Source organism: Ursus americanus, chromosome 4 (assembly GCF_024610735.1).
Source record: "Ursus americanus isolate L20-20 chromosome 4, mUrsAme1.1.p, whole genome shotgun sequence".
Taxonomy (NCBI): Eukaryota; Metazoa; Chordata; class Mammalia; order Carnivora; family Ursidae; genus Ursus; species Ursus americanus.
Window position 1 is genome coordinate 73,558,200 of NC_142130.1, and position 14,779 is coordinate 73,572,978.

Consider the following 14,779-nt stretch of genomic DNA (forward strand, 5'->3'; position numbering starts at 1 on the left):
AACAAAAATAATGAGATTGTGAGACATAAGATTTCCCATTTACTTTTGTTTCTATATGATTCCTTTTACTTCATTAATGACTTCTTTTTTCATATAATGACTTTTAAATGTTGTAATAGAGGAAGACAGGCTGGCATCCTATTTCTTCTTAGTATACTTGTTTCACCTGGTGGCTGTCATGCTGGGATTTCCTGGTGCTGGTCAGCTTGGAAGGGGTCTTTTTGGTCTCTGTTGATTTCTCATCAGCGATTAATGTCAGTGCCTTCCTGGAGTTTGCGAGACTTATGTCAATCTTATGCCAGCACGTTTTCCTCCTTATTCTCTAGGAGTAAAAGGTCAGTTATTCTGCAGAGTGCCTATAATTTAATCTCATAACTCCTACTGAGAGGGGCTTCTACCTTCCACCAGAAAATAGAGATATTTTATTTTACGCACAGCTATAAACTCATTACCACATTCTTACTTGGTCAAATATAAGAAATAACTCCTGTCCGTATTCCAAATATGGAGTAGATTGCCTTGGTAGATAGTCACTAGAAGCCCTGGACATCAGGCCAGGCAATTTATCTGATGAAACTGACAAACTTTTCTCTAGTAAGACGTTCCACTCTATCACTCTTCCTTTGATTGTCATCCTGTTAAAATTTTTTTGCCACATCTCATAAGTTTCATAGAATTATTACACAATACACTGAAGAAATGAAACGTGAAAATGTTGGCAGTCATCCATTAAGAACAACATGCAACTCTCCATTTTCTCTTCTTTAAGTTTTAGCGTTAAGTCTTTTCACAATGGGTAATTTGCAGTCACTGACTAGTAAGCACAGTGGCTTAGTCAACATCCATTTCTATCTTCTTCCTTGCTACTAGATTCCTGATTTGTGGCGGATGCCAACATTCCCAGCCCCACATGATAAAATATTATTGGTTTACGCCACACATGGCATTCCTCTTTTTCTTTGCCACATGCTGGCCCTATTATACCTAGGGGGATCATGTGACCAAATTTCAGCAAGTAAGATCTAAGAAAAATCTATTGATGGATTTCGGGATAGATTTTGTTGAAAGTGAGAGGCATATATGATGCTGCTTTCTTTTTCCCTTTTATTTCCTAGAATGTAAATGTGACTGTTGGAAGTGTGGTAGCCATTTTTTTCTCTTTTCTTTTTTCTTTTTCTTTTTCTTTTTTTCTTTTCTTTTCTTTCCTTTTCCTTCCTTCCTTCCTTCCTTCCTTCCTTCCTTCCTTCCTTCCTTCCTTCCTTCCTTCCTCTTTCTTTCTCTCTCTCTTTTTTTTGCAGCAGGAAGTTATATGCCTGAAAAAAAAATCTTACCGTGTAAGGATGAGAGAACAAAAAGATGGAAAGAGCCTCTGTTCTTGATGTTACCCTAGAGTAGCCAGCCTAAATCCAATACTAATCTACCTGCAGACTTGTTGCATGAGATAACTGAAACCTTATTTAAGCTACTGTGATTTTGGACACTTTTTTTCCTAGGACATTGCATTTTAATTGATGAACTAAACTAGTCATTTAAGACTTCAACATGAATTATTTATAGGATATTAGTATTATTAGGTTTTACTTTGACTCAGAGTATAGACAAGACCTATTAAGCAATGTTAAATAATTTATCAAGCAGCTTGGTGACTTTTATATGCTCAATTATTTTGTGAAGAACTTTAATAACAACAAAAAAAGTCTTCTATATTTACAAATAATTTGCAATGCTCTTCATTCTCTTGGGTATATGAAATTACATCTTGGTATTATTTTTCTTCTACCCGAAGGATTCTTTAATATTTCTTATAGTACAGATATGATGAAAGTTCTTTCAGAATTTTTGTATCTGAAGAAGTCTTTGTTTTGACTTTGTGTTTGAAAGCTGTTCTCACTGTATGTAGATTTCTAGATTGTTTTACCTTTCAAGACCCTAAAGATATTGGCCCACTGTCTTCTGACTGTCATTAATACTGATGTCAATCTGCTGTCATCTTTAACTTTGTTCCTCTGTATGTAATGGTTTTTTTTTTTTTTTTTTAATGCTGACTACTTTCAAGATTTTCTTTTTCACTAATTTTGCAGAGTTTGATTATGCTATAGTTTGGTATACTTTTCTTTTTGTGTCTTGTTTTTGCAGTCTGCTGAATTTACTGTCTGTGTAGGTTTATAGTTTTCATCAAATTTGGCAAATCTTTGATCATTATTTTTTCAAATATTTTTTTCTGCCCTCTCCACTCATATACACATATATTAGCTGCTAGAATTTGTCTTAGAACTCATTGACACTGGAGCAACTCTCTGGTTACATGTAAAAGGCTCATCTTGTGTCTCATAATCTCATAATTATTTTTGTTTAGTTAAATAGTTTTAATTCTCAGGTGGCTCCATGATTTGATATAGTCCATTTCTTTGAGACCAGTCATTGAACATTTTCTTGCATCAACTGCTTTTCTCTAACTCTGTCAAGATGTGTGTGTGTGTGTGTTTTAATTTTATCTGGGATTTTCTTGTTATTGTAATCAGAGAAAAGCTCTTCTAAGCCCTTCAAAATCCAACTGAAAGTGAAAGTTTATTGGTCTATCTTTTTACTTCATTTTTATTTTATTATTATTTTTTATTGGTCTATCTTAATATTACCATTTGATATCACTCAAAGAACAATGATAGGTGGGTGGTAGAAGGCAATATCTTTCTCACTTCTGATAATTTTCATATTTGGGCAAGTTTGTTATCATAATATTCCTATACCTCTGTGTTCTCTTCTTTATTCTCTCAGAGGCAGAGGAATACCATACTCTAATGAATTTGAAAGAAGAACCTAAGGAGGTCTTGTCAAGACTCTTTCTTTTTCCTTTTAGAAACAACTTTCATTCTTCCCCTCCAAATGCTATATAACTTGCAAGTCCTAGTATGTCTATAAATGAGTGGGTAAATCTAATTCTTGGGTTCAGTATTTTACTCAGCATTCCTGAATGCAATGCCTACTTAATCCAACATCAGCATTTATTTTATGCATTTAATAAACTAAATTCCTAAGGCATAAGGTTAGAATTATGTTAGTAGGTATTTGGATTATCTATGATTACATAATAAACTAGTACTATACATAGTGGCTTAAAGCAGCAACCAGTTTTATTAGTTCTCACAATTCTGTGAGTTGACTGGACTCAATTACGTGATTCTTCTGCTTCACTTGATGGATCTGCGGCATCTGGAAGCTTGACTGGGCTGGAATATCCAAGATGGTGTTCTCGTATGGCTAGCAATTTTTATTGACTGTTGGCTGGTAGCTCAACTCGGGTTGCTGACAAAAGTGCCCTTACTGTTTTCTATGTGGTCAATCCATGTGGCTTGAGATTCTCACAGGAGGTAAGAAATTAAGGCTGTCATTCTTCTTAAGGCCACAGCTTGGAAGTCCCAGAATATCACTTCTGTCGCATTTCATTGGGCCAAAATTAGTCCCAAGCCCAGACCAGATTCAAGGAGACAGGAAATCAGATTCATTTCTTGATGTGAAGAGTAGCATGTACAGATAGAGTGGGAAAAATTTATTGGGGTTATTCTTGGAGATTAGCTTACTTAAGTAGGAAAAAGTTTAGTATCTTATGTAGTTTATTTGAAGGAAATTAATTCCCACAGTGTGAGAGATGCCTTACTTTAGATAACTTAGATGATTCAAAATGCAGCCTGAAGTGGAAAACCTCATATCCCCATTCAACAGACACAATGAGACCAAAGCTCCTCCATCTTTACTGCACACCTGATGGAGGAGAAAAGCCTTGGAAAGTGTCTGACAGAGTCTGTGAACTTTATAAAATACACAAGAGGAGCAGGGATTTAGTCACTGTTTCAAGATATTGTTGGGAATTCCAGGAAAATGTGTGGTTGATTGCCAGGTGTCTGTTTCAGATTGTATTTGCTACTTTTAATATCATTCTTGAACTCTGTGCAACTTTAAATTAAGAACAGCTTAATCTGTCATTGGGATGTAATGTCAATTCTCTTTGGGAAAAGATGGAAGATGAGGTATAAATGACATACAGAGGAGAAGTCTCTCCTTTCCTTCCCAGTCAGCTCACATCATCATCATCATCATCAAACACCAACATCGTGACTGCGGTGAGGAGTAGATGATTATGGTTTGAGGAATCACAAGATCAATGCCCTTTACTGTTTCCTCTCCCAGTCTGTATAGACTCCATGTGCAGAGATAGAATGGAGCCCTAGATTATCTGGATTACAGTGGCTCCTGTAATTGCAGAATTTTTATAGAGAAAATGGTATATTCAGGAGAGAGCCAGGTTTTAAGTAGGGTGAGAAGAGAGAGTTTATGCAAACTGTTTAAACATGCAGGAGTGTTTGATTTCAGAAGTGAAGGGCAGGGAAATACATTTGTAAGTGAATGCGTCTATGATGAGAGGTGAGGGAAAGAGGATATGATGGAGGTGGGGCAGTGGGATAGGGGAAAAGGAGCAGATGCAGCTGAAAAAGGTTGTATTCCATTGTTGATTAGGTCTCAGGGATAAAAATTATATTTGGGATGGCCCTGCTATGCTACTATTTAATTTTAGTGTTAAATATTTTATTTGACAAGTAAATAATGACCTGTACAGTAACTTGATAGACAACAGCAGGAAAGGAGTGTTTTTAGTATAGTATTTTAACAGGTGCAGAGTTGGGACAAGTGATTTAAAATTCTGCTTTCAAGAGTTCTTAATTTTTTAGAAGTTTAGGTCACTGTGCTATTGGGGTTTATTTTTATTCACTTTGGGATTTATATTTTTACTCCCTTTGGAATTGATATTTATTCAAAATAACTTCATTCATTGGAGAAATAAGATGTAATGGATAATTACAATTTCAAGAGATGACTTGATTAGTCAGGGTACACATTTCACTTTAAAAACTTCTAGTAATTCCATGGCTGACCCTGTAAATATTAGCATCATTTGGGTTTCTTTGGTGGATAACCTTTCTTCCCTAAATGCATAAAATCTCCCTCTCCATATGTCCTACAAAACAACTTTTGTTTTTCATGCTAATCCTTAAAATCAGTTATAGTCCTTTTTTCAGATTTAGAAAATATGAGGCATTGAGCTGAATCGACTCTGTCATACAAGCATACCCTGAACTTCTTCCTGTATACATTTCTCATTTGAACTTACTTGAACTTCCTGTTTTTCATCAATAGAGGATGCAATGTCTGACTGCATCTGTGAGCTATGTAGATAGCTCAACTGAAGCAAAGGCTAAAGCAACCTTTACTTAGGCTGTTTTTGGAATCAGAAGATTGTGATCCTCATTTTAGCCAACGTCCTTTGCCATTTTACCAGCATTCAAGTATATGATTACCTTATCAAGAGTAATTGTTTCAATCACTTAACCAACCTGACTAGCTTCAGATTAAAGGAGGCATAAATCATCATCTTACAAAGTTTTAGGAACTGTTTTATAAAGAAGATGAGAAGTCAGGTTTCTTCTGAAGTGGGGGCAGTGCCTACACTGGCCTCTTCCCTGGCTCCTGGAGCCACTGTGATTTTTTCCCTTCAAGAGGGTCAGATCTCTGGGTGGTGGGTATGTGGCTATGTGAAATCCTACTATCTAGGAATAAAACTGGATTATTGGATCATTTCACACATAAGCCAGAAGTTAGTTTCTATAAAACCAATTTCATCACTTGATAGTTTCAATAAAAACTGGAAAAGCCATATGAATCATTAAATAACGCTTGGTATTTTTGGAATTTCCACCTTCATTTTCACACTCAGAATGGTCACTGAGCTGCAACCTTTCATTGCATATCTTAACCTGTGACGTCCTCGATCTTTGGTAGCGTTTTTTTCAGGTAGAAACAAAGTTGAACTACAGATAGTATCCAATTTTTTAAATATAAGCATCTTGAAAAACCAGCATGCTTAAGATGCATGGAGTAATTAAAGATAAAAACCCACATTTTAATTTTTTTATAGTGTTTAATCTCAGAGGACAGTTTAAGAAAGGTACCTTAGGACACAAAATTATAATTTTAAAGGGATTTATTCATCCCCAAATTCCAGGTATTTCCCCTCACCAGCCACCTCCAGGCACCACCACCATCTACATGGTTTCTCATTTTGTTTTGAGTTGGATCAATAAAGTGGACTCCACAATCTCATGAAAGAGTCAGCCTTGTATATGATGCCAACAGAATGCTCCTGAGAGGTTCTGGCCTTGAAGCACATTCTTTTCACAATGCAGGGGGAGTTCACAACCTCTCTTGTCGGTAGAGATGTTGTGCTCCAGTCAGATGTACAGCTTTGGATGGTGCATTGCCCATTTGGGTGTCTTATCAACAACTTACAGGGAAGTTCCTCTCCAATATGTCCAAGGTTCTTCCCCAATTTATCTTGGGGCTGGGTGGGATCTGGGTAAGTCACTCTATTTCTAGAAGTCTGTTATTTGATGGGAAGTACTGATAAACCTCTCCTTCAGACATCCTGTCTCCTAGCAGATTCCAATGATAATTTTACCTTTTCTACAAACATATAAATGCCCTCCACTGGTCTAATATTTTTATTTATTTTCTGATATTGGCATCAATTCATTTTAATAATAATAATGACAATAATTATTATTAACCAACATTATAAAAACTAATATAATTCCTATATAACTAATTATTATCTAAATAATAGTTTTTGTTATCAATAATTGAATATCATCCAGTACACTGTTCAATTGATTTCATATAATCTTATCCCATTTGCTGAATCTTGGAAGAAGATATCACTTCTGGAATAGAAAAATATTTTATTAACATTTAAATTTTCTAAATTAATAAACTTTTTCTGAGAGATTCTTTTTTTTTTTTTTTAAAGATTTTATTTATTTATTTGACAGAGACAGAGACATCCAGCGAGAGAGGGAACACAAGCAGGGGGAGTGGCAGAGGAAGAAGCAGGCTCACAGCAGAGGAGCCTGATGTAGGGCTCGATCCCATAACGCCAGGATCACGCCCTGAGCCAAAGGCAGACGCCCAACCGCTGTGCCACCCAGGCGCCCCTTTCTGAGAGATTCTTATTCTGTAGGGGAAAGGGATGGTGCGGTCACTAAATTTATTGCTGGAAAGAAACCAACATGTCATTTAGTCCTAAAGTCTTTTTATTACAAATGAAGGAACTTTGTTGACTGACTCCTTACCAGGTAACTGACTTCCTATTAACAGGATATGCCGTTTTGAAGGAAAGCGTAGACCGAATACACAGAACTCTTTCTGAGAGATGAGCCTTCACAAAAAATTGAATGCTAATTATTTGTATTCACCAAAATTTGGTTAAGATTGCAATGGTGTAACTTATGATTCTCTCAGGAGAATCTTTAATAAACTAGTTAGGGCCATAATCACTCCTGAATGAACTTTGTACACAGTGGGTCCAAAGGCCCAGCCTGTTACAGTGGGGACTCTGCTTAGAACAGTGGATTTGCTATAAAATGAAAGGAAGAACACATGATTTAAAATGAGTATATTTGGCTTCTGGTTCTGCATTAACCTCTTTTTGTATAATGGAAATGATTAAAGAGAAAAAGTACTTGCATGGGGGCGAGAGGTAGAGGAGACATCTTTGTACCTTCCACTCAATTTTGGTGTGAACCTGAAACTGCCATAAAAAATAAAATCTGTATATAAAAAACAAAAATATCAGTGGTTGCCAAGGGTTTGTGGGGAGGGAGGGATGAATAAGCAGAACACAGAGGATTTTTTTTTTTTTTAAAGATTTTTTATTTATTTATTTGACAGAGATAGAGACAGCCAGCGAGAGAGGGAACACAAGCAGGGGGAGTGGGAGAGGAAGAAGCAGGCTCATAGCGGAGGAGCCCGATGCAGGGCTCGATCCCAGAACGCCAGGATCACGCCCTAATGCCAAAGGCAGACGCTTAACGACTGAGCCACCCAGGCGCCCCAGAACACAGAGGATTTTTAGGGCAGGGAAACTATTCTCTATGATATTATAATTGTAGATACATAGAATATGTTTGTCAAAAGCTATGGAATGTACCCCATCAAGAGTGAGCCCTCATGTAAAAACAGTCTGTATTTTTCAAAAAAAGAGAAAAAGTAGGAAAGACCTGAAAAACTTTGTTATTATTTTAAATGCTAAGGAAGACATGGAACGTTTATAAGAAAAAGGTTTGCATCACATGTTAGGTTCCAATTTCTATTATGGAGTAAAGATGAGAACTTTCCTATGAGTAGAATTTAGATTAAGTATGAATCCAAATATTTAATTGAACTTTGGCATATAATACCAAAATATATGATAGGTTATCCTTTGCAGTGTATATATTTAAATGCCTTAGATATTTTGGGATCCCATTCTACTCTATAGCTCTGTAATTTCTATGGTCATAACCATGCGTGGTCCTCTTTTGTTAAATCAAGGTTTACAATCAGAAATGATTTTAAAGTTACCACTCATGGTTGCCTGGGGGCTCCGTTGGTTAAGCGACCAACTCTTGATTTTGGCTCTGGTCATGATCTCAGGGTCCTGGGATCAAGCCCCGTGATGGGCTCTCCACTCAGTGGGGAGTCTCCTTGAGGATTCTCTCTCTGTCTCCCTCTGTCCCTCACCCTGCTTGTGTTCTCTCACTCCCTCAAATAAATAAATAAATCTTTAAAAAATTGAAGTTACCACTCATGCATTTATTCCTCCTTTAATGAAATATTTATTGTATAATGGAGTACTCAAGGACTTCCCAGATTCTGAGAGGCAAGAAGAGGGGGCGGCTCTGGCCTGGCCCATCAGAGCAAGTCAGGCACACAATTAAAATGCAGCCTGAGAAGTGTTGTGATGCAGAAAGAGTACTATAATGGAGATTCTGATGAAAAGGATATAAGCCAGATGGGGGGAAGGGAAAAATGTTCTCTTTTTCTGAATAGCCAAGGGTTTTTACAACTTTGAACTGATAAATGCATAGATTCAGGCATAACTGAACTTGTATGTTTCCCTTATTAATGTGCAAACTCCTTAAAGGATGGAGCCCTGTATTCTTTTTTTCTATAGTATCTAGCATAGTACTTTGCATACAGTAGATACATATATGAAACCATGATTCCCATAAATTGCTTTCCCATTATGCCTGATACACGGGATATGCTCATTACTAATGCAGTTTATTTTCACTTGAGAAGTAGTGTATGGATTGTAGCATGCATAAATTTCATACCTTTGTATGATTTTCTTTCTTTTTTTCTATTTCTAAAAACAGTAAGTTATGAGGGATTTTTTGGATGTGCTTGGGATTAAAACCTGATTCTTTGGTTTTAATGATGTTGATAAAGTGGTGAGATTTGTTCATGACTGAATATAAAAAGAGACTGTTTTTAACTTAACCTAAAACTCAAATTGCAATCATGAGAAATTTCTTGAATATGCTGGTGATTAAAATCTGATTCTTTGGTTTTAATAACATTAATAAAGTAGTGAGATTTGTTTGTGGGTGAATCTAAAAGTAGGTTATTTTTATTTTACATAAAATTCAAATTACATAAGTCTTGGCAGAATAGTGATGGTGTAAAGAGAGTGTCTGAACTTGCAACCTGTTCTTTTATCTAACTCGCCCACATTTATCAACATGGCCTTATCCACTAGAATGCCCTATACAAACATGTGCACCTGCCAAAACTCAGACTGAGATTTTTATTTCCAAAAGCTGCCTAAAACGCTATCTTTTTTAGACAATCACCCTAGAAGCAAATGTTTCCTTCTCTGAATGACTACAGTCCCCTGGTTCTTTTGTTCTTAACTTACTTATCAGATTGTTTTTATTTTTTGCTTGTGTATATGTACACGTTAGCATCTAACCTAGATTTTAAATTATTTCGAAGGCTGAGAATTTGTCTCATTCACTTTGTATCTCCCATGGTGCAATCTCAGGACATGTTACAGGTCTTTACCAAAGTTATGAATAAATAAATGGTGAGATAGTGGGGATTTTCTTAGGCAAAGTTACATATATTGTAGGTAGTTAAAAATTAAATTGAAGATGTTAAGACAGTTAAAAAGATTTTTTTCCCCAGACTTTTAAGAATCATGTTTCTCTAACCTAGGTTAATTCCTATGATCATACTTTCAGGCCTTAGATTAAAGGTTCAGGTTCATAGTCTGAACTGACTTGTTATGAAAACCTTTTGTGGATGAGGGTCAGATAATGGTCTTTCTTTCCTCCTGGTTTCACAGATAAATGACTGACTCTGTGTTTGTGTTGATCTGTATTAGATGGTTTACTCAGTTGATATGAAAGAAGAGCGAGTTTCAGATAGCATTCAGGACCTGGTGTTTAGAAACAGACTTTGACAGTAGCTGGCAATTTTCATCATAAATGTTTATATTTCAGCACATATGAGTATATTTAATAATAATTAAATTATAATATGAAAATATAATGTTATATTTTAATATTTTATAATTTGATAATTATGATTTAATACTAATTATTATAAATATAATAAATTAAAAAATTTAATAATTACATTTTTATAATAATTTTTCTGTCATTTCCAATTAGCTGTTAACTTTATTCAGGTACTTTCTCCTTTAATATAGTTTACTCTTTGGTTCTAGATATTCCATTTTATTCTTTCATAGATTTTCACTTTCTCTGCTATAATGTTCCCCCGTTCATTGATTATGTCTGTATTTTTTCTTAAGTCCTTGCACATTTTCATAATAGGTGTTCAAACGCTTGTCTGCTATTCCAACATCTGGGTTATTCAGGTGAAGGGTTGGTCTATTGTCTGCTTTTCCCCCTGAGAGACTCTGGGTTTTGAAACCTTGAAGAGTGCTGATTTTTGTCCTAGCAGGTAGTTCATTTTTGACTGGGTTTAAACTCGAAACTGACCTGAAATAAGCCGCTAATGAAACTGCTTCGTTCTTTTAGCCTCCCCAGTCGTTACATTTGACACAAAACCTCGAAGTTCCTGTTGGAGGAGGCCGTCCGGAGGGCATGACCGCTGGTCGACCTGAGAGCTGGACCCCCACAATGGGAGGCTCCCCCCTCCCTTGCCCGTGGAATGTAGATTTCCCTGACGTTTCCCACCCTAGGGGCCACCTCAAGGACACAGCCTTGAGAGAGGAATGTGCTGCGGCTTCCGGGACGTATATGCGACGGACCCGCGTTACAGCTTCTATATACCACGTCTACGCATCTCGCAGCCACCCAAGAAAAGCCCCGTAAGTGCCCTTGCTTTTTAAACCTGCCACCTACCAATCTGGAGCGGCTGCCACTTTCTTCGGTCTCTCTCTGCCCTTCATTTTTTGGCCAGTTTCCGATCGCACCAGCGGAGCTCCCGAGGTGGCAAACCAGCAGCTCCCCATCTCCCACCCAGGCTATACCCAGGGATCAGCCAGGAGTTTTGGTCGGAGTGTATATGCGGTTTCGAGGATCTTTTGCTCTGTGGTGTTGAGCTTTGGTTTTTCCCTCTCGGTGTTCAGCCCTTTAGCAGCCCAAACTTGACGCTCTGACTTCTGCAGTCCGCAGGCCTGAGCCTGGCTTGAGCGTCCCCACCCCTCCCCCCCCTCCCCGAGGTGCTGCCTAGACTCAGTGCAAAGCTAGCGAACAACGACTTGTCCTGGTGCAGCTCCTTTCCTTCCTGAGAGAGTCAAATGCCCTCCAGTTTCTTCCTGCTCTTGCTCACTCTAACGGGCCTCCTAGGAGTTACTTCTTATACTTGGTGCAGAATTCTGAATAGTTACCTGTCCATGGGTCCAATATAGTACCTGGGTCTATCACACTCCTAGAATAGATTTAACTATGATGGTTCATATTAGCCTTCATCCTTGAAAAGGATATCTGAAGCAGAGTAAAAGAGCTTAAACTCTCTGAGATTGCAGCATTTATTATTAGATGATACAGAGAATTAACCCAGTGGAAATACTCTGCTATCTCTCAGGGAAATTTAATTTTATTGTAGACTGGCATGTAAATTGAAATTTAATTATTTTTTCAGTTTTACTAACATATAAAAATTGAATATTTTATTAAAGATAAAGAAGAAACAAACTAATAAGCATTTACTCAACACACACTTAGTCCTTTAAAAAAACCACATTTCAGTTCATAAAGAGAATGCAGAAGATTCCTCGTCTTTCTTGGTCCTCTGTATCATAAAAAAAACAAAAACAAAAACCGAAAACTCAAGGTTTTGGGAAGATGGAAGCAGTGGCCTAAATTTCGGCTCTCCCTGACTTCCCACCAATAAAGAGACAGAAAACCAACTGAAAAGTGTGGAATCTGACAACAGCAAAGCTAGAGGGGTTTCTCTGGATCTGATTTACTAGTTAGTGGGTGGCAACCACTGTAAGGTCTGGACCCCAAGAATACTTGCTAATAAAAGATGGAAACTTTCTTCCAGGTCAAAGTCTTGAACCAGGAGAAAATTCTGGCAGTAGAATCCAAACTGAACAGGACAATGACAACAAGTTCAAGAGGAAAATGTTGACATAGGTTTCAGGAGATGGCAAACTTTCTGGAAAGGGCCAGATAGTAAGTATCCACGCTTGACTGTGGGCCATATGTATTCTCTGTTGGATCATCTTCCTTCCTCCCTCACCCCTCCCTTTATTCCTCTGCTCTCTCCAGCCCTGCCCCCTCCTTTCTTTCCTTCCTTCCTTCCTTTTTTCTTTTCTATGTTTTTAAAGAATATTTTAAAAACATTCTTAGCTTGAGGGAAGTACCAAACACAGGCCAGAGGTCCATATTTCGTTCACCTGCTGTGGTTTACCTCCCTTGATCTGGGTAAAAATAGGAAAGGAAAGCAAAGGCAACTAATCTCAGAGAGTAGGACTCCATGTTGTTTTAATCACTTTGTGAAAGCAACAAAAGAGGGCGCTCTAGAGCCGTGAAGTTGGTTCATCCCTTCTTTCGAAAAGGACGTGAAAGCTCATTTTACTTAAAATTGAACAACAGAAAAAGTGAATTGTGTCTCATACCAATTTAATATTGGAAAAAAGGAGAGTAGAGAGCAGCAGAATATCCCTACAGATTAGGAAAACACTCCAGAGGCATGCCCACCAAGAAATGAAAACTGACCTAATATTTCAAAACAAAATACATTAAGAATATAGTAGAGAATATGGATAAACAACATAAACTAGAATGCTGGAAATGCAGAAATACACAACTCTGAAAAAAACTGTTAGCAGAGTGTTGTTGTTTTTTAATATATACATATGTGTAAACTGTTAAATGCTGATTCCAACTTTCTAATGTGGGCATAAGAAAGTAACCCTCCCTCTCTAGTCTCTTATGTCTTTGGTTTTGTAAAAGATAGATTCAAATACTGCCTTAACACTCTGTTCCCTCTCTTTCTGGGTATTTTGCCTGAGAGATAATTTTATCTTCTTTGAAGTCATCCCATGACTAAAGTATGTATTAACATGGTAGGAATTTATTTTGTGGGGAATTTTATTTAATATTTCATGATAATAGAAATAATTTTTAAAATTTCAGAAGTTAGAATAAGTAAGCAAATTATATGGGTGAGGTGTTTTTAATAAGCAAATTATATGGGTGAGCTGGATATTATTTATTTTTTTACTTCATTGTTGTTTTGATCAAACCTCAGGGGGTGATTAAATCTACTGAAATTTATCAAATTTATCATTTATCTGAAAGATGACCTTTCCTAAACTACCTAGTGCACTTAATCCATTATATGAATGTACACCATTTCGGGAGGGATTTCCATTTTTCTAATATTACCCTTCTTGCAATCAATGCTATTCTCAAGAGGATTTCTTTTTTCATGGACTAGATGTTCTTTGTAAATTCGCAACATGACCTAATATAAAAATCAATACATCTTTAGGCAAGTTCATTTCTATTATTAGATCTTAGTGTAGCTTCACACTAACGTGTTTTGGGATATAAGCAGCGCCCTACCACAGGGCATGGCTCTTTCCTGGTAATGCATTAAATTTCATTATGGTAAAAACCATTATTACAAAATAAAATCCACCACAGGTTTAAAAAAAGTCTCTCAGCTCCAGCCAATTGCCAACAATGTTTATGCCTTAATGTGCTCATTACAGTATTAGTCTTAATTAAGTTAAAAAGCGCTTTGGCTGGGTTTTTCTCTATTCATGATGTCCCCCCATGAAAATGGAGCACAGGTTTTTCTAGCTTAGCAAGGACTAAAGGAAGCATTTACGGTGACACTGAGTGAACAGCTTCCCTGGACCCACAGCAAAAAGAGGAAAAAAGCAAAGCAGTACACGCCGCGTTGCTTACATGATAAATTAGCATGAGCAATTTCTGTCATGGAGTAACGAAATGACGGTTAATTCTGTATTTTGCATATTCATGAAGGAACCTACTCAAATTAAAGAAAAGGTGCCAAGAGAAGTCCTGGGGCACTTGAGGTCTGTTTTATTTTAGTCCAATCCTGACTGAGAAGGTGATTAATTATCCTGTAACTTGGTGTTTCTAGCCATCATAATTAGAACATTCCAGCACCAAGAAAGAATTCAGACAATCTTTGAAGTGGTTGTGGAAGGATTTGCCTTGGACTGTAATTTTTCTAGAATCTAGAGCACACAGAACATGTCAGTGGTTGCATTTTCTATTGATCTTCCTGCCCCGTGCGAGCACTTTCCGTAATTCTCACACGTATGTGAAGCTGTGTGGCTTTCTATTGATCACCCACGTTTTTCATTGTCCATTAAAAAAATTTCACTTTCATGTTCTAGGCTTATTAGTTATGTGCTTGACTGAAATACCCATTTTATGTTTTTCAAGTTTAG